Genomic DNA, 23,666 nt, shown 5'->3' with positions numbered 1-23,666 from the left:
TAGAAAGAAAAATGTTAGACTTCTAGGATATTTTTCCCCCTATGAATATAATGAAGTAAAAAAAAAAAAAAATGAAGCATAGAATAGAGAATATACAGGGCAGACTATACACCCACACCCACACTCTCTCTCTCTCTTTATATATATCTATATATACATATATATATATATATACATATATATACACACATATATAGATATATATACATATATCTATATATACATATATATATATTTATATACACATATATAGATATATACATATATATCTATATATACATATATATATTTATATACACATATATAGATATATACATATATATCTATATATACATATATAGATATACATCTATATATCTATCTATATCTAGCTATCTATCTATATATGTGTATATATATGTGTGTGTATATATATATATATATATATATATATATATATATATATACACACACACACACAGGATAAGCAAAAGTCTTTATTCATTTGGGATCACTCTCAGGGGATTAGACATAGGAATTTCTCCACCGCCTTCCTCTCTCTCTCTACCACCAGGAATGAATCTCTTCCTCCTACTCTACCCACTGATCTCACTTCCCCTCCTTTGTCCATACCCACAGATGGAGCCAGCACAGAATAGTTAAATAGGGTCATCCTCCAAACATGTTAATAGAGAATTGTCCAATTGGTGATTAGCCTCACGTACTAGGTTACCTTGCATCTGCTCAGTTGTAGCCCTTTACATATATATGTATATATATTATGAGACAGTGGGCAAGTTATTGAACAAAGCTTTCAGTGCCTCTAGCAAAACTCTGAGATTAAATTACAGATCACCTGCCATTCTGCCTAGATAAAAGGAGTTGCCATATTAGGAGAATCCTATGCTAATAAAAGCACAAGTCTCAATAATGAAAGAAGACAACTTTTATTTTATCCTGATGGAAAGAAATATGCATCCAATAATCACAGAAAGTTGTGAAGAGGGGAAGGAAAAGGACATAGAAAAAAAAGAAGAAAGGGGAAAAAAGAAACATATCTTTATGAGTAATGAAGGACTAAACCCTGAAACCCTGATAGTTTTTTGGAATTATCTCTCCCTGTGTGGAACATTGCTGGGTTGGAACAAAATTCTGATAAATGAAGATCTTACAGTAAAAAACCACAACAGAATCTGCTAATCCAAATTCCCATTTTCTGATCCACCTCTATAGCAAATAAAACACATATATATTTATACATACATACATGAATATACATTTATATACACACACATATGAAACATGTGCACATATGTGCATATCACTTCTTTTGTCTAGTAAATAAACAGCACTGGCAAAAGTTATTTCCCAGAGTATTTTTTTTTCTATGAGATACAAGGGGACAAAGGTACCTTGAATGTCCATGCAATATTTGTTTTTCTTGGTCCCTGCTTCTGCTAGTTACTTTTCTGAATCAGTATTATATCCCAAACACAAGAGGCAAGATAGAGAAACACTCACACTAGAACAGTACAATCACGGCTAATACAGTCACTGCTTTCTGGTAGGAGTTATGCCATTCAAACATAGACATACACATACATACCTGTAGATATACACTTACCTGTATGTATGTGTGCGTGTATTTATTTTTATATATATATACACACACACACACATATATACATACATATACATACGTATATATACGTATATACGTATATATACATATATATACATATATACGTGTATATATACGTATATATACATATACACACACACACAAACACATATAAATATTGAGAAATCAGGGGGAGGGAAAGAAATGGATCATGTAAACATAGGTTTTTATTAATTTCCCCGACAGCATAACCCTGTGTGTTGTGATTCAAATGGTTTCATTATCTTTGAGGTCTTAATCATTTGTATTGGCAGTTTCTGAAGTGTTCAAAGCTTGTGCTTAAAGAGTATTATTGGCATACAACATAGTCATGCAACATTAAGCAGATTTACAACCTTGTACATGGTTATCCTTGATAATCTTCATTCAAAAAGTAAGTTAAATCTCACAGACTGGTTTAGCCACCTCAAACATTCCCCACTCAGGCATATGGTACCTGTGAAGGTTGTCTTCAGAAGGCATTTGTAGAATTCCCTCCCTCATTCACCCCAAGTAGTTTGTTACTGCCGTTCTTTTAGAGAGGATTCTCAATTTGTTTTCTATTTCCTTGACCAGAAGAAAAAATGAAAGACAAGGAAGACATTCTGAAATATAGCAATAAGCTTATGAGCGACCAAAAGGTGGTCATCTAAATGACTGGGGAAATGGAATAATTCAGTCAGGCAAATTTGTTTTCACTAGACCATAGCATTTTCTTGGGACCTAATTAAAATTAAGTCATATCAAAAGATGTTGGTTAATCACCTTTGGTAAAGGCCTTTGAAAAATATAACTTCCAGAGACTTAGATGACACATTGGATAATATTCTAGACCTGGAATCTATATAAGAAAAGCAGGGAGAGAGACATAAAGATTATCTTTGTGTATAAGAAGTGGTTGGATCCTGATGGTCATTTTGGAATCAGCTTTCTGAAGGCAGATCACTGAATGGTGGAAGCAAATGTACCAATACCAAAATGAGAATTTCAGAGGTGGAAAGAAGCTCAGAATGCATTTTAAAACATGAACTGGAACAGATGTACCTCTTCTATTATTCCTATCTCAAGTAATGGGGAACTGATTATGTCCTGAGGGAACTCATTCCACTTTTCCATAGCTTTAATTGTTGGGAAGCTTTCTATGATATAGCCTCCCATTGTTCTTAATTTTATCCTTCAGAACCTAGTGGCTTAAGTCTAAATCTCTCTTTCCTACATGGAAGATCTCCAATTACATGAAGATAACTATCATATCCTTAATAATTCTTGTCTTCTGAAGGTTAAAAATTCAACTTACTGTATGGAAGCTCTCCTAACTTGTTACCCTCCCAGCCATTCATCTCGACACAATTTTCTCTAGAACTCTCCTAAAATTCAGTGTTAAAACTGAAAGTCCTAGTCTGGGGATGAGCTGACAGAGCAGGACACAGCGGGACCTTATCCCCAATATCATCATAACACACTGCTCATAAGAGAGTCTAAGATTACTTTGGCTTTTGTCACTTCCATACCATATTGGCAGTATCTCAACCCCTCAGCCCTCTTTCACACTGTCCAATTCCTCCTCCCCAATTCTGTACATAGACTGTTAATTCCCTTTGAACCCAAATCAACAATCACTAAGTTCTTATTATGTTCAGGCAATGTGCTAAGTGAGAGGGACAGTAACAGATTTCAAGGACCTCAAGATCTAATGATGGAGGAAGTATGCAAAGCAGCTTTGTACACCAAGAATTTGGAGAGAATTACAATTGGCATTAAAGCAGAAGGAGAAAGTCCTTTAACCCCTAGAATCGGCATGAATTCCTACAGTCAGAATCAGTTACTGGGATTCCAGAAGCCAGCTAAGAATTTTATCACCTTGTAGCTCAATCTGCTAGAAAGAAGCTCTTAAGAACTGAGCTGGGCTTGTCTTCCTGTACAAAACAAAATTAGTCTGAGGACAGACTGAATCCTTTAAGTTAACAAGCCCTGCCAGTACTCCAAATTCTCTGGTAAGGTTTTAGAAAATCCAGGGTCATTTTTTCAAAAAGATGAGACAAGAAATAAAATGAAATGAAGGCAAACTTTTTTATGAGCATGTTTTTATTTTAATTATATATTTTTTTCCTATCCAGTGAAAGACAACATAACAAGGAGAAAGGATTTTAGTCATTTTTTAGGCATACTGCCAAATATTCTGAAATCAAATAAACAATTTATGTAGTATTTCACAGTTTTAATGTTCTCCTGCCTAATGCAAAAAATCTTTTTTTTTTTTTAATAAAAACTTGTATAACTTCTCAATTCCCTCGAATTCTGAGATTTTACATTTGTCTCTATTCAATTTCATCTTAATGTATTTAGCACACTCTTCTAGGCTGTTGAGAGCTAATCCTGACTTTATCATCAGTTTTCTCATCAACAAAATGAGGATAAAAATAGCAGAGGTCACACCTCTTGTTATGAGGATTAAATGAGATAACCACTGATCCATATACTTACATTTCCCTTCCCACAAAATCTTATATAAGTTATGTATAACAAAGGCATATTCTATAGAAAATAAAATAAAAACATAAATAATGCATAACTATACATACATATTTATCATATGATATATTTACATATCATATAAATTTAGTGCATCCTTCATAAAATTATGAGAAGCAATTTTGCAAATAAAATTCCAGAATAAAACATGTTACTTAAGTAGAAGGCTTTTATGGATTTTTTGACACCAATTGAATCAGTAAAGCAAAAAGTCACCAAAAATCTCTCTCTTTTAATAGGTATCACCATTGTATATAATAAAAATCATGTACAATGTACCAACTGAAACAATTTTGCTCTTTGAATGTCTGATGATTAATATCAAGTAAGATTTTCAATAAAGAGATATATACTTGCCAAAGGTGTTTGCCATTAGCTTGGAAGTTATTCAGTGTTAATTTCAAATGAAAATTAACCAATTATAGATGGCAGTTTCCACTATATGCCTCTATATGTACTGGGTTTTGTGATGGCTGCATACAACACCAGAGTATTAGCAAATCTTTTCAATTATATCCACAATCATCTAAATGCTTTTGGCCTGACTAATCTTAAAGGGAATAAAAGAAGGATAAAGAGTAATCTTATCTTAATAATGATGCCCAAGTAAACTCTCACAAGTTCTTAACCCTGGGTGTGTTGGTTCATTATAGGGACTAGTCCCTAAACAATTAGTTCTGTGTAAAAGTAAAGTCCCTGCTACTCTGTGAGTTCTCTGTCACCATAAGCATGTCAGGCAAAGCTAGGTAACTACTTGTTGAATGTGTTGTTGAAAAGATTCATGAGTCAGGTAGGAGCCTAGACTAGATTACCCCCATTAAAGTCTCTTTCAGCTCTAAAATTGTAGGGCCTTGTTCAGTCAAGAGGTAATGAATGTCTTAATTAGAGTAGTTGTAATGGAAATGAGGAAAAAGGGAATGATGTGATAAATGCTGTTGGAAGGGAGAATTCATTAAATTGAGGGAATTCACTGAAAGAGGAGGCAAAAGACAGGCAGGAACTAACAATGTCACTGAGGTTTTGGAAAGAGATAATTTAAAATTTTAGGTAACATGAGTTTGAATTTCTGAAAAGAAGCCATGGTGGAAGTCATCAGCAGGTGATCAGAAATGATATTTTAGGTTGAAGCTGAATACATCACTCTAGTTGGTAGTTACAGTTTGGATGTGCTTAGGTTCAAAATGGTTCAGCAAGGTCATTTGCTAAAAGCACTGGGACAAGGTTAGAGTAGGGAGTGGGAAAGGTGGGACAAAAGCTTTCTAACAGCCATTGTTGGAAGTACAATAATGAGCCAACAAATATGAATAAAAGCCAAGCACAGCAGCATGGTGCATCTGACTCAAGATAGAGAGCATGAATTTGCAAGTAGACTCCATCAGTACAATGAATCAGTGACTCATACATTTTCCCTGGCTTGATTTTCTAACTCAGAAGCTCTGAAAAGAGAGGAGGTTAAAAACAGGCACTAGTGTATGTGCCAGATATATTTGGATACAGGGGCAAGGAACTACCAGGAAAAGAAATGATAAAGTTATTTGCTTCATCCTCAGACAATCTCCCCTGCTGTATTTAGGTAATAATAATCACTGTCTATGGCTGCTTGTCAAAAAAGGTTTTAAAATTGTAGGATCATGTATAAAATACTTCTTGTTATAATGTGTGTTGAAATGATGGACTTAATCATTAATGCAGGATACTATACTAAAGTAGACTTGCAGGATCAGATCCTGCCTGACATTTATTAGTCCTGTGACCATGGGGTTAACCACAACCTCAGTTCCAATATTTGTAAAATAGGGATAATAGCGCATGGGTGCAGTACAAACTCTAAAATGCTCTATGAAGTCACTTTTTGTGATTATAATTTATTGATTGGTTATCCACTTCATTAATTCATCTTGATGAATAACTCTCCACAGATACAGATGACAACTCCTTCATATTTCTTAGTTGTATATAAAAATCTAATCCCATGGCCAGCCAACCTTGGGTCCTTAATCTGTACTTAAGCTGATCCTTGTATGGCATATACAATTTGTCCCTGGTCCATGGTCACATTCTTTTTAATTTGGTGGGACCTTCCACAGACTATGTTCTTCCGGAAGTTTTTGAAAACCCCAGACCAGCCTCTAGGTCATAACAAAGTGTACAGGTGGGATTTATGGTATAATTAGTGCCAAACCACCTATTTTTTTTTTAAATAAGAATACAGAAATGTGGCTTTGGTCTTGATTTTGAAAAGCAGACTTTATGGTAATGACTCCATATATAACATGTATATTTTATACACGTATATATTTCATATTTACTTTTATGTCTGTAGGCATTCTCTGGCCCTGGCCACCAACTGAACAAAAGCTCTTTGAGAATAGGGATCATGTTATTTTTATCTCTATGCACTTAGTACAATGCCCGATACATAACAGGCACATAATAAATGCCGGCTGACTGAATAGAGGGTATATTGGTGAATGAGTGTGTTACTCATCTATTATACTCTCACAAAATGTTTTTCAGATAACCATATGATGTGTGTGTGTGTTTAAAATAATATATAAATATATTTAAATTATATATTATGTAATTTATGTATATCAATTTTATACATAATTTTATCTCTCTCTCTATATATATATTTTTTTTCTGTTTCCTTAAATTGAATTTCACTCTATAAAGTATTTTTTCTTGCTCTTAGCTGCAAAAAGGAGGGCAATCAGGCTCTTAGAAAAGCTACATTTCAAAATTGCTTCAGAAAAGAATAACTGGAGAGGAGCTTCTTATTCTCTCTTTTTTTTTAAGAGCATTTATTCCATTGCCTATAGCTCTCTTGGTTGAGACCTAAGGGCAATTTAGATTTCTGAAACAATAAATTGTAACCTTAGGTCAGCTAGAATCTAATGAAATCTCCTAAGAAACAGAATGGGATTGAGGGCCAAGAGAAGAACTGAGGAAAACTTCTGAATTTAAAAAAAAAATGAATTAATTTTTAAAAATGCAATAGTTTCCTTAGGCAGAGATGTTTCTTAGGAAATGATTTCTGGGGGGAAAAGAATAGTAAGAAAAGAACACGCCTTTAATTTTGTCCTAGTTAGCTTTGAATTCCATGGTCTCTCGGCTACTCTTCTCTGATACTTTGTGTAGTGAAAAATTGGTACATATTGACATCTATACACACCCATATATGCATATATATGCACACAATAATGTATATTATTTTACAGTGTTTTTCGATATGCCTTTTAAAGTTACCTAAATAATGAAATATTACAAAGGGTCTTTAGCAGTCCCACAAAGACTTTCAGGGTGGGGCTTGCTACAGACCCTTATTTCTCTCCCTTACTGGAAGTAACCTCTTTGCAATAATATTATAGGGAGCAAAAGAAAAAATGGAAAGATGACCTCCCTCAACAAATTTCTCCTATTCCATCTTCCCACTGTTTGAGCTCTAGGAAGTTGGGAAGTTGCCCAATTTGAGACATATGTTTCCCGAATTTCCAAACAGTAAGCATTGATTCAAACTTCAGGGAAAAGACTATCAAACCAAAATAAAATCAGCAGTGCTTTTAAACAAGAGACCAAGCCAAGAGCTGTTCTGCAGGTTGCATTAGGGAGAACTGAGACCATGGAAAATCAGATATACTGTACAATCTGAGGTCACTCGGAATAGAGACAGACAGTCTGGAATTCATTCAGCCATTTCTAGTACTGAGTGCTAAGTGAGCAATTCTTTTTACAGTGCCCTCTAACTTCATTAATGGAAAACATAGCCATTAGGGAGACAAATATCCAGATGGGAAAGCTGAAGGTACTCTTTTATGCTACATAGATTAGACATGGATTTCCCAGAGCTACCTTCCCAGTCTTTTCTCAGTTAACCTATTCATTCCCTGTCCACCTAGAAATGGGCAATTCCTTGGGCTGACTGTGGAAAATCTTCTTGATCTCTAATCTTTCCTGTCTAAACTATTGTCTGGTTTAAGCCTTTTATTATACCAGATGTAATTTCCTATAAATGCCATCATTGCCTATCAGGCTATAAACTCTTTATAGGACTGTGTCCATGTGGCTTTCTTTTATACTATGCTATGCTCAACTGGGTACTTATTAAAAACTAAGGAGGGCAATGCTGTGGAATCGATCTCATTTATTAAAAAACTCTTTATGAAGGACATACTGTGTGCAAAGAAAGTACCATGCTAGATAGTTGGTGCTGGGAATCGTTCCCTTCTGGAAAGGCGTTTGGGACGATGTCAAAAAGTTACCAAACTGATCGATACTCATTCATCTAGTTATACATCCTTTAGACTAAAGAAATGAAGGAAGAAAAGGAGATTTTACATTTATATATATAAACATATATACACAGATACATATATATTCATCCATTTATATATGTCAGTTAATCTATATATAGATAGATATGTATTGATATATATCAATATATGTGTATATATATATATATATATACACACACACAGATATTCATCCATTTATATAGATAGATAGATATTGATATATATCAATATATGTGTGTGTATATATATATATATATATATATACACACACACAGATATTCATCCATTTATATAGATAGATAGATATTGATATATATCAATATATGTGTGTATATATATATACACACACACACACATATATATACATATATATATACACACATATATATACATATATATACACACATATATATACATATATACACACACACACACATATATATACATATACACACACACACACATATATATATATATATATATATATACATACACCAGTTAATCAATCATTAAACAGTTATTAAGTTCTTTCTATATGATATGATGATGGGAGTGGAGGAGAAAATTCCATCCACATTTGGTGGATACTCAATCAATAAATTCTGAGAATAAAAACCAGCAAAGTTATATGTCCTCCAGGAGCTTATAGCCTAAAGTTAAAGACAAAATGCAAATAAACATATACATGTTAGCTATCTATAAGTTAAAGAGAGTAGAAAGACACTGGAATAGAGAGGATCTGAGAAAAAAGTTCCTATTAAATATGGAATTTTATTTGGAACTTAAAATAAACCAGAGAATTCAGTAGTTGAAGACAAGAAGGGAAAGACTAAGAAAATATCCAGAGCCAAGAAATGGAGTGTCTTGTCTTGTTTGTGGAACATCCAGGAGAATGGGGTCTCGGGATAATAGAATCAGTACTTGACAGGGAGTAAGGTGGGAAAAATATAATATTAGAAAGGTAGGAAGAGAAAAGTTGTGAAGGGCTTTGAACACTAAGAAGAGGATTTTGAATTGATCTTGGATGTCATTGGGAACTATTGGAATTTTTTGAGTGACAGATCATCACTTTAAGAAATTCCTTTTAGTGGCTAAATGAAGAATGGATTGGACGGGGGAAAGACTCGTGGCAGGATGACTTATCAGATGTGTGAGGCAATGAGGGTTTGTACCACAGAGGATGGAGGAGAGAAAGGGGCTTTGTTGGAGAGATATTTCAAGGGCAAAACGGGCAGATCTTGACAATAGCTTAGATACGGGGAGGCAGAGATAGAGCAGAATCAAAAATGACTTTTAGATCGTGAGCCTGAGAGTTCAGGAGGAGTTTGTTGACTGAGAACATTGGGGAGGAGGGTTAGGGAAAAACTAGTTCTGTTTTGGACATTTTGAGTTTGGGGACATCCAGTTCTAACAGTCTGAAAAAGTAACTCGAAATGAGAAAAAGGACAAGCAGGGAGGTTGGAGTAGGATAGGTGGGTAGCTCTGAATATTGTCAGCATAGAGATGGATGCTGGGAGCTGATGAAAGGGAGAGGGCTTATGCTGTACAACACCCAGAATTAGAGGCAAATATGTACATCATACATAAATAATATGTTCTTTATTATATAATGTAAATATTTATATCAGCTCTTTTAATGAAGCTCCAAATTGGAAACTAAAGGGGTTCTCATTTTGGAAAATGGTTAAATAAAATGTGGCATATAGATGTAGTATATTATTGTGACATAAGAAATTATGAAGCAGACAATCTTACAGAAAACTAAAAAGACCTCAATGAACTGATGTATAATTAAAATAGTAGAAATAAAACAATTAATAAAATATAAACATTACTGAAAAAATAATTTGGAAATATTTTAAAATTAAATTAAAGAAAAATCAAGATAAACAATTTTTTGAAATTATATTTTTAAAATTAAATTTAAAAGTTTTAATTTAATTTTAAAAAATTAAAATTTAAAAGTACAGTGATAATTCCAAGTTTAAAAGGCTCTGACTTTCTGTGTCTGTCTCTTTGTCTAGTCTCCCTTTCCCTCCTCCCTATCACTGGACTGTTACACATTTGATTTAGTCATCAAAACAGCAGATAAACCAGAGCACATCTGGTTCTTTTGCAAATCTGACTGAATCCAGTGCTGACTAGAAAAGGTGATCCCAAAGACTGTACAGGCAATCTAAAACTGGGAATAATCAAATGCATGATGAAAAATTTTCGAAAAGGCTCTTATTAAGGAATACTTGGCATCCTTTAAATACGAGTTAAACTACTAAAATCCAATTTAGGAAACAATGCTTTGATTTTTACTAGTGACAATATATATTTTTTAAATTATTGAATGATTATTCCATGTCAGGCACAAAGGGGATATAGAGACATGAGCTATGAGAGATGCATATTGGTATTGAAGAGAGAATAACTATTCTGAATCAGGAAGTCTTCCATCAAGCCCTGGCACCCTAGCTATATGACTTCAGGCAAACTACCGTAGTTCTCAATTTCTTCATAATAAGAGTTAACATTTTTATACTTCCAGTTATATACCAGGTACTTTGCTAAGTACTTTAGAGTTATTTCATTTGTTCCTCACAATTCTGAGAGGTAGATGCTATTATTATCCCCATTTTACAGAGAGGGAAACTGAGGCAAACTAAGGCTAAATGATTTGCTCAGTGTCCCACAGCTAGGAAGTACATGAGGCTGAACTTGAACTCGGGTCTTCCTGACTCTAGGCCCATTCTATTCATTGTGCCACCTAGCTGCCTCTCACATATAAAAATAAAGAAATAGAAACTGTGACTAAAAGTCCTTGTTCATCTCTAAAATTATGTGATAATTATTACATGTTCTTGCCCTCAAGCAGGCTACAATTATAATTTATGCTGTCCAATTTAAGACTTCTGACCCACACCTAAATATCTCTTTTCATATTCTAAAAAGTTCTAATTTCATCCACATGGAAAAGATGAAAGTGAATGAATATACAAGTCTTTTTTTAATTAATTGTGCTAATTAAAATCCCTTGCTTCCCCTTAACTGCTGGATTACTATGAGATCTTATTACTGTTTTATTTTTTTCCCCTTTGCTTTTCATTTTTGATTCTTCTTTTTTATGGGTCTCACTATTTACCTGCTTCTAATGATTTGCAGCTTCCCATTGAAAGTAATAAATTTCTAAATAAAATTCTATTTTCCAGAAAAAAAATATATCATTACAAAGAAATCAATTTCTAAAAGTAAGCACTCAGTTACCTAAAGAGGTAGGTGGCACAATGGCCACCAGATCTGGAGTCAGAAAAACTCATCTTCATGAGTTCAAATCTAGCCTTGACACACTTATTAGATATGATGCTCAGCAAGTCATTTAACCCCGTTTTCTTCAATTCCTCATCTGTAAAAGGAGCTAGAAAGGGAATGTCAAACCAGTATCTTTCCCTAGGAAACTCCAAATGGAGTCATGAAGAGTCATAACATGACTGAAACAATTCAACAATAACAAAAGTAACCCAGGTATTCCTTTTGGGATTAACAATAGAAGAATGCCTTGGGAAAACTGATATTAATACAACTATTACATGTATCAATTATAGTTACTTTTGTAGTTGAAAGAGCATTTCAAAACAAGGAGAAATCGGACTAGTGTGGTATAACAAAATGCATATCTATATAGGTAATGTGAGTTTTAAACCAACCAATACATAGGTTTAATCAAACTATGCCTAGTAATTCTAAAATTCCATGATAAGCAGATATCTGATTGATCACAAATATATCAGAGATTATTAAAACTCAGTCTGGGGCTACATTTTTTTTTCCTGAGACAATTGGGGTTAAGTGAATTCCTCAGGGTCACACAGCTAGGAAGTGTTAAGTGTCTGAGGTCAAATTTGAACTCAGATCCTCCTGAATTCAGGGCTCTATCCACTGTACCATCTAGCTGCCCCTGGAGCTACATTCTTTAAAAACAAAAGAAAACAAAAATGTTCTACTCCTCAGCAATAACTTTAACTTTTTTTCCCCTAAGATTTACATGTACTTCCAAAAGTCTACAATGAAATAAAGCAAATCGCTGAGCAAACAAATTGGATTGTGTACAATTCAATCATTGACTCAGCAATCAGCTACCATAAGTGTAAAATAGAATGATGTCGAAAATAGTTGATTCAGTCAAATTATGTAGACAAGGCCAAATGTAGTCATTACCTAAGAGATCAATGCACAGAACAGCAAGATTACAAGTCTCTTTTCACTATTCATGTGTCAATAAACATGTCCACACATAGGCATGAAATGCTTTATAACTTATTGGCAATCTCTTAAGTCACCTACTTGTCATCTGGTCTTGCATTATTTAAAGGTTTTAAAACAGTCTTTAAAATGTAGGGAGTGCTATGACTTCTTTTTCCAGTTTGAAAAGCAGGGCAAAGTTGCCAGTTTTCCCATCCATTTTCAGTCTTAGTAGTGAAGTTCTTGGGGTGATTTTTTATGAACCAGAGCATGAGGGTATTTAAAAGGAATTTTTTTTTATCCTAGCTCAAAGAGTATACAGAATGTAAGGAGTGGCTACAGAGGCAGAAGAAAGCTAAATAGGTAGACTTAATATAAAAGACTTCTCTGGTACCTGATTGATTAAGCATCTGTATCACATAAAGTTGAAATAGCCCCTGGGGCTCATAGCTAAAAGGGCTGAAATGCTTCTCCTTTGAGACCAAGAACCTTAGTAGCAACTACAATTTAGTGGAGAGAGAGCAGCTGGTAGCAACTGAAAACAATTCATCAAAGACATCAAGAAATAGCAATGCAGTAGAGAAGCTAGACCAGCACAGGATCCAAGCAGATTGCATTAGCTGAAAAAAATAAGTCATTAGTCTGATGGTAATCATGAAAACAGCAAGTGCCATCAGCAGCTATCCAAGGAAGGATGCAGCAAAATCAAACAGCTCTAGTCTTGTGTTTTATACTACCTGTGTCTTCTTTCATGTGTGTGGCCTTGGTCTCATGTATTCTAAACATATATTCCCTCTTAAACCAGTAATGTAAAAACATGTAGGACAGGTCAGATAGGTGTTCATGAAGTGAAGTATTTGTTGTCTTTTGTTTTGCTAAGGTTTCTAATTATTTCCTTCTGACTCCCCCACCCAACCCCACATTGCTCATATTCTATCCCAGATTCAAGATACTTCGTGGGTCAAAATACTCTCCAAAATATGACTAAGGATACTCCCCAATGCATTTACTTTTATCCTAGTCAGATGGCACATTTAGTTCAAAAATAAAATACTTAATTAAATAACAATGTAAATAAAGCAACAGAACATTCATTACCCCTAAAATATTGAAATTGCTATCTCCCATACACACTCAAACGAGCATGGTATTTATAGTGATCACATGTGGGCATCATGCCTCGAGGAACTCATGATGAAGGTACTTGTGAGAAGAAGAGGTGGCAAAGTCACACACAGGGAGATACTTAATGCTTTTAACATTTCAAAAATGCCAGTGTCTTTTGCTAAAATTGTCTTAGCTGAAACCCACCAGGCATTGCATATCAATAACTCACCACTGGGCATCTCTAACGTTCTCTAGTAGGTATCCAGCTGGACTATTGACCCATTCTCTTCAGGGTGATCAAATACTCAACTTCAAAGGATACTAGCGTTACTAAATCCAACAGGGAAGACTATAACTCTTTCACTAGTTCTTTTAGATATATTTGTCATCCAAGAATTGTGTATAATAAAATGGTGATAATTGTTCCAGTTAGATTCTTGAAAGATTGTTGACTTTCTCCCACTTTTCCCCAGCAAAAGATCAAAATCTACTCTTTATTAGGTCTCCCTACAAATCTTTCACTTTGAACTAATTTGTGTCCTTTGGTATAATGATAAGGGACTTTAAAAGGTTATCTGGTCCATCCTCCCTCAAATCAAATTATGTTAAGACATATTTATTAATTATATATCTTTTAAAAGATGGGTCAAACTATAACCCAAGAGGTTACATGTCTTATGCAAGATTATTCTGGTAATAAATGGTTGGTTATAAAAGAAATATTTGTGGGGGCTTGTGATCTGGAATTTAAGTGGAGATTTTCCTAGAACATTCCTTAAACCTTGGATAGCATTTAGGGGGAATCGACAAATAAAAGAAGCCTGAGTAATATAACAATACTTCTCTTCAACAGTGGTAAACAATATGAAAATGTCAAATGTTAATTTCCCATTCGATTTGTAATGCAATGATGTGAGGAAATTATCCCCGATTTAGACAGAGGATCTGGGTTAGAAGCTTGGCTTTGTTGCCTACTATTTAAATAATTGATTTATATTGACCGTACCTCAGTTTTTTCACCTTTAAAATGGCTGGATTGAAGATAAAATAAAACAAAATCAATTGAGAGATTTTGAATAGATGATCTCTAAACTACTTCTTGATCTAAATATATGATCTAATGAGTAATGGGCTCTGGAGAATGAAACATCTCATCCCTTTATTTTCCTTTTCTACCTCTCCCAACGGAGAAAATTATTTAAGGAACATAAGTCTTGCTAAAGTAAACAGTTATTAAGTGAGAGAGTAAAGCCTTGTATTCAAGTTTTCTGAATCTAAGTCTGAACAGTCTTTCTACTACATGATGCCTCCTAAAATCAATAACATGCCAACTACACGCCAATGAATGATCTGTGTATGCACTAACTCAGGAAGTCATTTGATAAAATTAACATTTAGAAGCAGGCACCGCTGGTTATTTCACACATTATTAACTTATATTACAATTCAAATAAGCTTACAGCTGGCAAAAAAAGTCTCTTCTGTAAAGTGATCTCAAACATAATAGGCTTAATCAGAGATAAATTAAATTAGGCAGCCATGCATACTACAGCATATTAGCACTGAGTAGTTATTAAATACATTTTCTCTTATCAGTTGTGTGAACAATATTATAGGCAAACAAACTGTTCAAGAGAGTAGTAAATAAAGTTTATGTTTGGGATGTTACATGCCTGACATTTCCCGTTTCTTTTCCAAACATTACATGATCTCTTCTGCTAATACTAGCACCAGGTTAAGCCCCCATAAATGCATCAACTTTACTCCCAGGCAATTAGCCAAAAGAACAGCAGACAGAGCTAATGAATACCTTCACCAGCAGATGTTCAGTGTGGTTTTGGGTTTTTCCAATAAGAACTATTTCCTGGTAATTTTTCAGGAGAATGCATTAATGAGTCATGGATGTTGCAAAGTTGACTAAAATGGAAGCAGGTAAGTGACTTTGTTCATTAGATTTATAACTAAATCAATATACTCTGTGCTTTCAGAAAGTCCAAGTTGCTTCAGGTTCCTTAAATAAGGGAGTTATGGTTGGAATGAGAGTCATACAAAATTAGTTTTCTCCTGAAATCCTATCTCATAGAATCACAGATTAAGAATGGTAAGGCCTTTAAAAGGTGATCTGGTCCATCCTCCCTCAAATCAAATTATGTTAAGAAATATTTATTAACTATAACTTTTTAAAAATGGATCAAACTGTGACCTAAGAGGTTAACTGTCTTAGCCAAGATTATCCTGGTAATAATTGGTAGTTTCAGACCCAAACACTGTGATTTCAAATCCAATATACTTCCTACTGTACTATAGAATATCCCCAAATTTAAGAGCTGAAAGGGGCCTAAGGGGACCCTTGGTTCAAGGTCTTCATTTTATAGATGAAGGAACTGAAGGTGATATCAAATGAGAAGCTGAGATGAGAAATTGACACAAAAACTGAAGAGAGATCATATTATTTGGCTAAATTACACAAATGGTTCCCAGTGAAGCTGAGATCTTAAGTCAGGTCCTTGGCTTTCAAATCCTGTTTATTTGGCTATTTGATATCCCCATGTAGTGTGGAGAGGATCCTAGATTCCCGAGTGTTTTGCCAAGGGAGAGCACCATCACACTAAAATGGAAAAACTTCGACCTGAGATACGATGCAGCTTGTCTAATGGGCAGCAGTCTGCCTCTCACCATAAATAGTGAATGTTTAGGGTTACAGAAATACACTAAGATCCTCTACCCAGGAGAGTAGCTATCTACTAAGTTTGAATGCAGCAGCAGCTAAACCCCCAGTTATCCCCAACAGCTCTAAAACTGAGCATGTCCACACCCCCCAGGGACCGGTACCAATGCCACTAGGTGGAGAGTCCCCATACACTAAAGTACAGATCTCGAAGGCTTGGAAGGACTAAAAAATGACAGTGATCCTCACCAGCAAGTGAGTGTTTGGGCTTAGAATCTGAGCAAATCACACTTTTGTTAAAGAAAATAAGACTGAATGATTATAGGTTTTTCTTTTAAACTAAGAGTCACATTACCTTTCTGATAGTCTTTCAGCCTCTAAGCTTGTTCTTCTATTACTCTCCCAGACCTTTCAACACCAGTACTCAAAAAGTCTGTGAGTTCCTAGAAGTTGCCCCCAAGTTGTAACAATGGCTTTGACGTTCTCTCCCCCACTCTGTACATTTAAAGCTCAATTTAAGGTGACAAGAACATTAAACTGCCCACTGAGCAAAATGTGAAACTAATCAGTATCTATGCGGAGCTGCAGGTACAATAATTGGCAAATTAACGTGCCTGTGAACAGTGGAGCCACCTGCATCCAAAAAGCTGCACCTTGGAATAACTAATGAAGACAAATGTCTGCTCCCGTTTCTATTGACAACTAAGCTAGATGTGTACTGGCTAGAAGAATAACATGACAGTGTGTTTACTTTCCCCTAAAGTGCCCATAATACATAGTACTGTTTTATTCAAAGACCAAAAAACAAAAACAAAAACAAAAACAAAAAACAAAACAAAACAAAAAGACAATATTTTCCCCCTAAACCTCAATACCCCATAAATCTATATTGGCTAAAACAAAGGAAGCACTGGTTCTCCTTGATGAGTCCTAAAAGTAAAACAGCTGATTTAGGTTAACTAGTCAACTGAAACTAATCTGCTGATTAACCTGGGAAAGTAGCCAATAGATGACCAAAAAAAAAAAAAAAAAAAAAGGATAAAAGTCATTTTACGGAACCTCTGACAAGAAATCCGTGGTACTTCAGGAGCCTGGCTGATGTATGCAGAATAGAGTATTAGTTATTCTCATGATGATCCAAATGAGGAAACAGTAATGAAAGCCCTTGGAAACATACAAAGTGCTTCGACCTGCAGAGGATTGATGAGGAGAGCTCGCTGAACAGCTTGAGTTTACACGATGGTGAATCTTTAGGGTCTCTTAGGTCTCCGGGAGTTGTGGACATGCTCATTTTTAGAGCTACTGGGGATAACTGAGGATGTAGCTGCTTCTACATTCAAACTTAGGACTTAATTCAACTTTATAGCCACTATGACATACTTTTCTGCCAAAATTATTAAAAAGCTTATTAAAATAGTTTCCTCTTTTATATTGCTGAAGAAAGAGAGGCAAACTCGTGGTGTGGTGAGCATAGACAATCCTTGGATTCCTAAACCCTAGGTTCCTTGATTTAAATCTTAGATCAGCTGTTTCCAAGGCATATTGAAAGTTCACATTCCCTTAACTACGTATCCCCATGAAAGAAACACTACATTTCTATGCAGAAATAACTCAGCTTTCTAAAGAAAAAGCAGAGGAAATTCTCAACAATGCCAGCTTTGGGACTGACTTACTATCAGCCCCAGGTTTGGAGAGTTCTAGGACTCAGCCTTTTAAAATAAGAAGGAAAATGTCTGGATAGCACCAGCATGGTATAGAGTAGAGGATACCAGATCTCCCCTTCTGAAAAATAGGTTCAGCATGAAATGATGGCTCCGATCCATATTAGTGCAAGCCAACCAATTCATCTGCGAAAGAACATGTCCAGATGGCTGGTGAAGCCCTCTCCAAGTCTCAAATTCCGGGATTCTGTGAGATAAAATAAAAGTCCCAAACCAAAGCTCACCACCCAGGAAGCTTTTCTACAAAAACTACAAAAGCTACAGCAACTAACTAACTTTTTGATTTGACTCCATCTGAGGTAGATGGCCCAGACAACTTCAAAAAATTCCTTGCAATCCTCAAGATGTGAAACCATGAAACTAGGATTTCAGGAGTCTTTTTGTTCTGTTATTTATTATTCGTATTATATTGTTATTGTTAGTAGTTTTTATATTATTGTTCCCTTTCCAATAAATTAATAATGTACTTAATTTGAATAGTTTTCAACTAAAATTAGAAAAAGATTGTCTAAAGGCCATATCTGAATGTCTTCTTTAAATATTTCTAGCATTTTATCCTCTATAATTATAGGATAAAACAATCATTTCCATAATGTAATACAATAAAAAATTATTGCACATGAAAGTGTAAATCTATTGTTCACAAATGTATAAAAGGAAGTTCAGGTAGAGATACCAACAAGAATAGCAATAATATATTGAATGTATTACATGCTTCAAAAAACCCAAACTTTAAATAATAAAGGTTTGTAAAACGATGGGCATACATATTCCTCATTTTTCTATTTTTCTTTGTATATAGAAATATTAATATTTGATCATGTTTATCAATATCTAAATAACAACAAACACTTAGCTGAAGAAAGTATTCATTTCATGTGTTTCAATCTTCTTTCCTGCCTCCTTATTCTTTTCCTGATTCAAGAATGTGGATATTCTTCAAGCTTTAGTTAAGAAGTCTTTACCTTTACCCTTACTTAATTCCTTGAACAATCATTCACTTCTATCTCTACTCAGGCCTGCCATATTTATGCTTCTAATATCAACTTCTTTCTGGAATTCTAGGTCCATGTCTAATTGCCTATAGGTAGGATACTTTTTTCATAGAGAAAACCTGGTTAACATCAACAACTCAATATGTCCCATCTTTCCTCAAAAACCTGTTCCTCTTGCCATCCTCATTTCTGCAAGTATTAGCCATCCAGGTTAAACCTTGATATTAACTTTGGTTTTCCCCTCTCCCTCACCTCTCATATCTGATCACTTCCTAAATCTTATCAATCCTTCTAGTTCAATCTCTCTCTACTCTTATTGCCACAGTCCTAGTATAACCTTCCTGCACTATTGCAATAGTTTCCATTTGGACCACCTTCTCTACTTGTATTCATCCATTATGGCATTGTCAGACATCATGTACCAGCACCAGACTTCCCTTGTGTACAATGTACTTATGGTACATCTCTGTTTAAAATACTACTGATGAGAACATGAAGTTCAAATTAATTACCTACCAGGCAAGGACTTCCACAATCTAACAACAGGCTGGAGCGCTACTCCACTCCAAGCTCCTGCTAAGTGGGGTACCGTACAGAACACACCTTCATGTCTGCTCAAATTGTTCCTTATCCTATAATTCACTTACTTTTCCCACTGACTGAACTCCAATGCTGAATCCCTCAGTAGGCTTTCCTTGATCCTGCCCAGTTAATGATGATCTCCTTTCTCCTCTGGGACAATATCACACATTGTTTTCTATTACATCTATCTACGTGTGGGTCCAATATGCCTACAAAACTATAGGTTCCACAAGAACAGGGTACTTAAACTGACTTTCACCCTATAAATTACACAGAATTTTGCACAGAGTAGGTTCCTCATAGATGATTGTTGAATTAAATTGCTGCATACAGAAATAAGGCAAAATTATGTGTCATAGAATGGGTGATGGGAAAAAGGCCCTCCCTCTAAAACCTAGAGTCCAATGTGTGCTGGAATAGGAATCCTCTCTGGTTTTAAAGATCTGAAAATGAACTTATCATTGAACCTTGGGATGGCCATACTTCTTAGCAAGGCTTTTTTTTTACATCAAGCTCAAATGTGCCTCTTTGCAACTTCCGTCCATTACTTTCAGCTTAATCAGAAATCTCTGCCCTGGAACCAAGTTCCAGGTGAGTCCTTTACCTATCCAAAGAACTCTCCCAAGTTCAGACTGAGTCTGCACCTCAGCTCCGGAGTCAGTAGTGCTTGCAGGCTGGCCAGCTCCTGTTCCTATTCTGCAAGTCAAGCCTCGTCCCTGGGAATCCAGAACCTCCTCCTGCCCTGGAACAGGCCAAGGGTCATCTCTAAGCACTGTTCCAGATTTGCTCTTAAGTCCAAACTGGATCCACAGCCCAGTTCTCGGGTCAAAGAGACACAGCTGATGGCTGGCTCCTATTCCTTCTCCCTGGTTTGGGAAATGGCTGTTGACTCCCTGTGTTTTCTCCTTGGATTTCCTATCGCTGCTTGGTTTGATGCTATTGGCGTAGTCTTCTACTTTTTATACCATCTTGGTCTATCTCCAACAACTCTTGCTCTTAAGGACCTTACAGAGGATTTAATATATACATATATAAGTATATGCTGAGCCAATCAGAACAAATGGATTCACTTAATAATATATTAGCTCCTACTAGAAATGAGTATGGACCACAACATAGCATTTCCACTGTTATTGTCTGCTTGCATTTTTGTTTTTTCTTCTCAGGTTATTTTTACCTTCTTTATAAATCTGATTTTTCTTGTGCAGCAAGATATGTGTATAAATATGTATACATATACTGCATTTAACATATACTTTAACATATTTAACATGTATGATGCTATCTGGGGAGGGGATGTAGGGAAGGAGGATAAAAGTTGAAATGGAAGTTTTTGCAAAAGTCAATGCTGAAAAATTATCCTATATGTTTTGTATATAAAAAGCTATAATAAAAAATGTAACATAAAATTTTATTTTAGAATAACTAAAAAAATAATATATTAGTTCTTCAAATAAAAACTGAATGACCACTTGTTGGGTTCTAAGGATTCTTGTTCAAATACAACTTGAACCTGAACTCTGTTTCTGTGAAATTCTTAAAGGGGAATCACCATGTTTCATTCTCTGCCCTGCCATCCTCAATCCCTCTCCACCAATCTTTATTAGATTATCCCCAGGCCTTTCAACCTACATTGTTGGGCTTGATGTCGAGTTCCTTAATTGATACTATGGTCCTCTAGTTTTGCTTCAGCTTTACTATGTAGGCTGTGTTATATTTTTCTCTTTAGCTTTGAGAACATTACAAATGAAGGAATTAAATGTTTTCTGTATTGGTTTATCTTATATTAACTTTTTAGGTAAAATTATTCATTTCAGCCACACCCATCAGGCTTACCCATCAATCCCCTTATACACGCAACATTTCTTGCTATTTTCCATACTACCCGCCTAAGTCAACAAAAATGTAGCTTAGCCGCTCGTGTGTACCTGAAGCCAAGTAAGCTGCTAATTTAAAAGCAAAACCCAATGAAATAAGCCCAAAAGCCAACAGAAGGGAAATGCTGTTCTACCTGACTCTTTTTTATAAAATTTCTGAACTTGCAAACGTGTTCAATTGTTTAGTAGTTTATGCACAGAGAGTATCAGGTTTGTTGTGACTTTCATCTGAATAAATATCATTTGTCAGGGACACTAATATGAAAAAACTAATATCATATACACTTTAACAAAAAATTAAAAACAAACAACCCAAACTCTATAAAGTATATTTTTAGAAATGGTATTTCCCTGGCTGTTGTTCCAGGAAAACTCTAATATACTACATGCTGGGCCCAGCAAAATATTCAAGAACCTGCCAGATGCCACTGGAATGAATAGAGTGGGGCCTCAGAGAAGAAAAATAAAGTGAACATTTGGAGAATAATATCCTAAAGAGACTTCTCGATCTGGCATCCCGTTCACTCCCATTCCTAAGAACTGGGAACTACACTTTTGGAGATCACCTTAAATATTGTAAAGGTAGTGGACATATAGAAAGTTCAGAAATCATTTATTCAAAGTACATTTTACTTGGATTTTCAAGCATTCATTGCAAAAATACAATCTAAAGTGTTTCTTCTATAAATAGCTTAACTAGTTCCATGTTTTTATGAGCAAAAGGAATTATATGATGAGAATAACAGGTACAGCTAAATTGTTTCCTCTTTTCTACTCAGAAATGCTTAAGCAAAACTATCTTTTTAAACATTATTCTCCTATATAGTTTTATCTTAAATATTTCAGAATGTTGCAAAAGACATATTGCTAACACGGATTTTTATATTTTTGAATTTAATGCCATATTTGCCTAAAAACGATAAAGCCCAGCACTATTAAAGTTTATAAATTATCCTTTAAATCTCTATTTGGTTTTCTGACATATTGTATTAGCAAACCTTTTGCAAAATTGATATTAATTTTTTGGTCTTCCCCTTTTGGAAAAATAATGTTTTAAAAAATCATCAGTTAAGAAGCAAATTTCATTCCTTTGATATATTCTTATTTTAGAGTTATAAATGACCTCAAATAAATATAGCTGGAGTTTTTAATACTGGTTTATTGTTTGAGAAAATAGTACTGTATTATATGTGTGGTGGTGTGTATGTGTGTGTGTGTGTGCGTGCGCTCAATATAAAAGCACAAAATCATGGAATCTCCAAGTTATAAAGTTCATGTAGTACAACTAAATGAATGGAAATGGTCTCTAAGAATAGCTAGATGGAAAATCTTATCAGTAGTATAATTTTGAAAGCTATTTCAAATTTTTAATCCAAAATATAATGATGTCAGATGCTTCAAAAATTATTTTGGAACACTTTTATGGTTTCCATGTATAGTCAATGAAAACTTGTTGAATTAAAACATATTATCTTATGATTATTTAGATTGGAGCTAGACTGAAGTTAACCATGAGAACTTTAGTACAATCAAAGTCAATCAGTCAGTCAAAAAACATTGAGCACTTACTATATACCTGGCATGTGCTTATTATTGCTGGGGACACAAAGAAAGAAACTACCATAGTTATTTGACCTGGACAAGTTCTTTTATAGTGTTTACTTGTTTCAGTTGCTTTGGGGAACTGAGAGGTTTGCAAAGACAAAGCAGATGAGCCAGTAATGTCAAAGGCTATTATAAGAGCTCACAAAAAAAAAAAATACTTGAGACAATCATAAGTCAGGACATTTGAAGAGGGCTTCACAGTTAAAGAGATATCCAGATCAGAATCACCAGAAAGACAAATGTAGAACCAAATTTCTGGTGGGAACTAGCTTCTTCATAATTTGCCCAGAGTAGAAAAATCTTGCTGTGAGATGCTCTCTGAAGTAACAGGAAGAAAAGGAAGGGGAACAATGATGGTATGAGATGCCCTCTGTCCTGGTGCACAAAGTGCCAGTCTTGTTACTTTTCCTAAGTCAGT

The 23,666-nt window shown here is 34.9% G+C and overlaps 1 protein-coding gene across 3 annotated transcripts in view; it reads right to left on the bottom strand.

The window, feature by feature from the left end:
• The window catches only part of ENOX1 (ecto-NOX disulfide-thiol exchanger 1), a 366,224-nt gene that overhangs the window by 305,054 nt on the left and 37,504 nt on the right, over positions 1–23,666 (bottom strand). Inside the window, exon 1 of one of the 3 annotated variants that reach the window (XM_074299167.1) lies at positions 16,824–17,472. The exons of the other annotated variants lie outside the window; for them this stretch is intronic. The gene's annotated coding sequence lies outside the window, so the exon portion shown is untranslated. Of the gene's footprint in view, positions 1–16,823; positions 17,473–23,666 lie in introns of those variants that run through there. 3 annotated transcript variants of the gene reach the window in all.

Source organism: Sminthopsis crassicaudata, chromosome 3 (genome assembly GCF_048593235.1).
Source record: "Sminthopsis crassicaudata isolate SCR6 chromosome 3, ASM4859323v1, whole genome shotgun sequence".
Lineage (NCBI taxonomy): Eukaryota > Metazoa > Chordata > Mammalia > Dasyuromorphia > Dasyuridae > Sminthopsis > Sminthopsis crassicaudata.
Note: the sequence above shows the minus strand (reverse complement) of the source record. Positions and strands in the feature narration are given on the sequence as shown.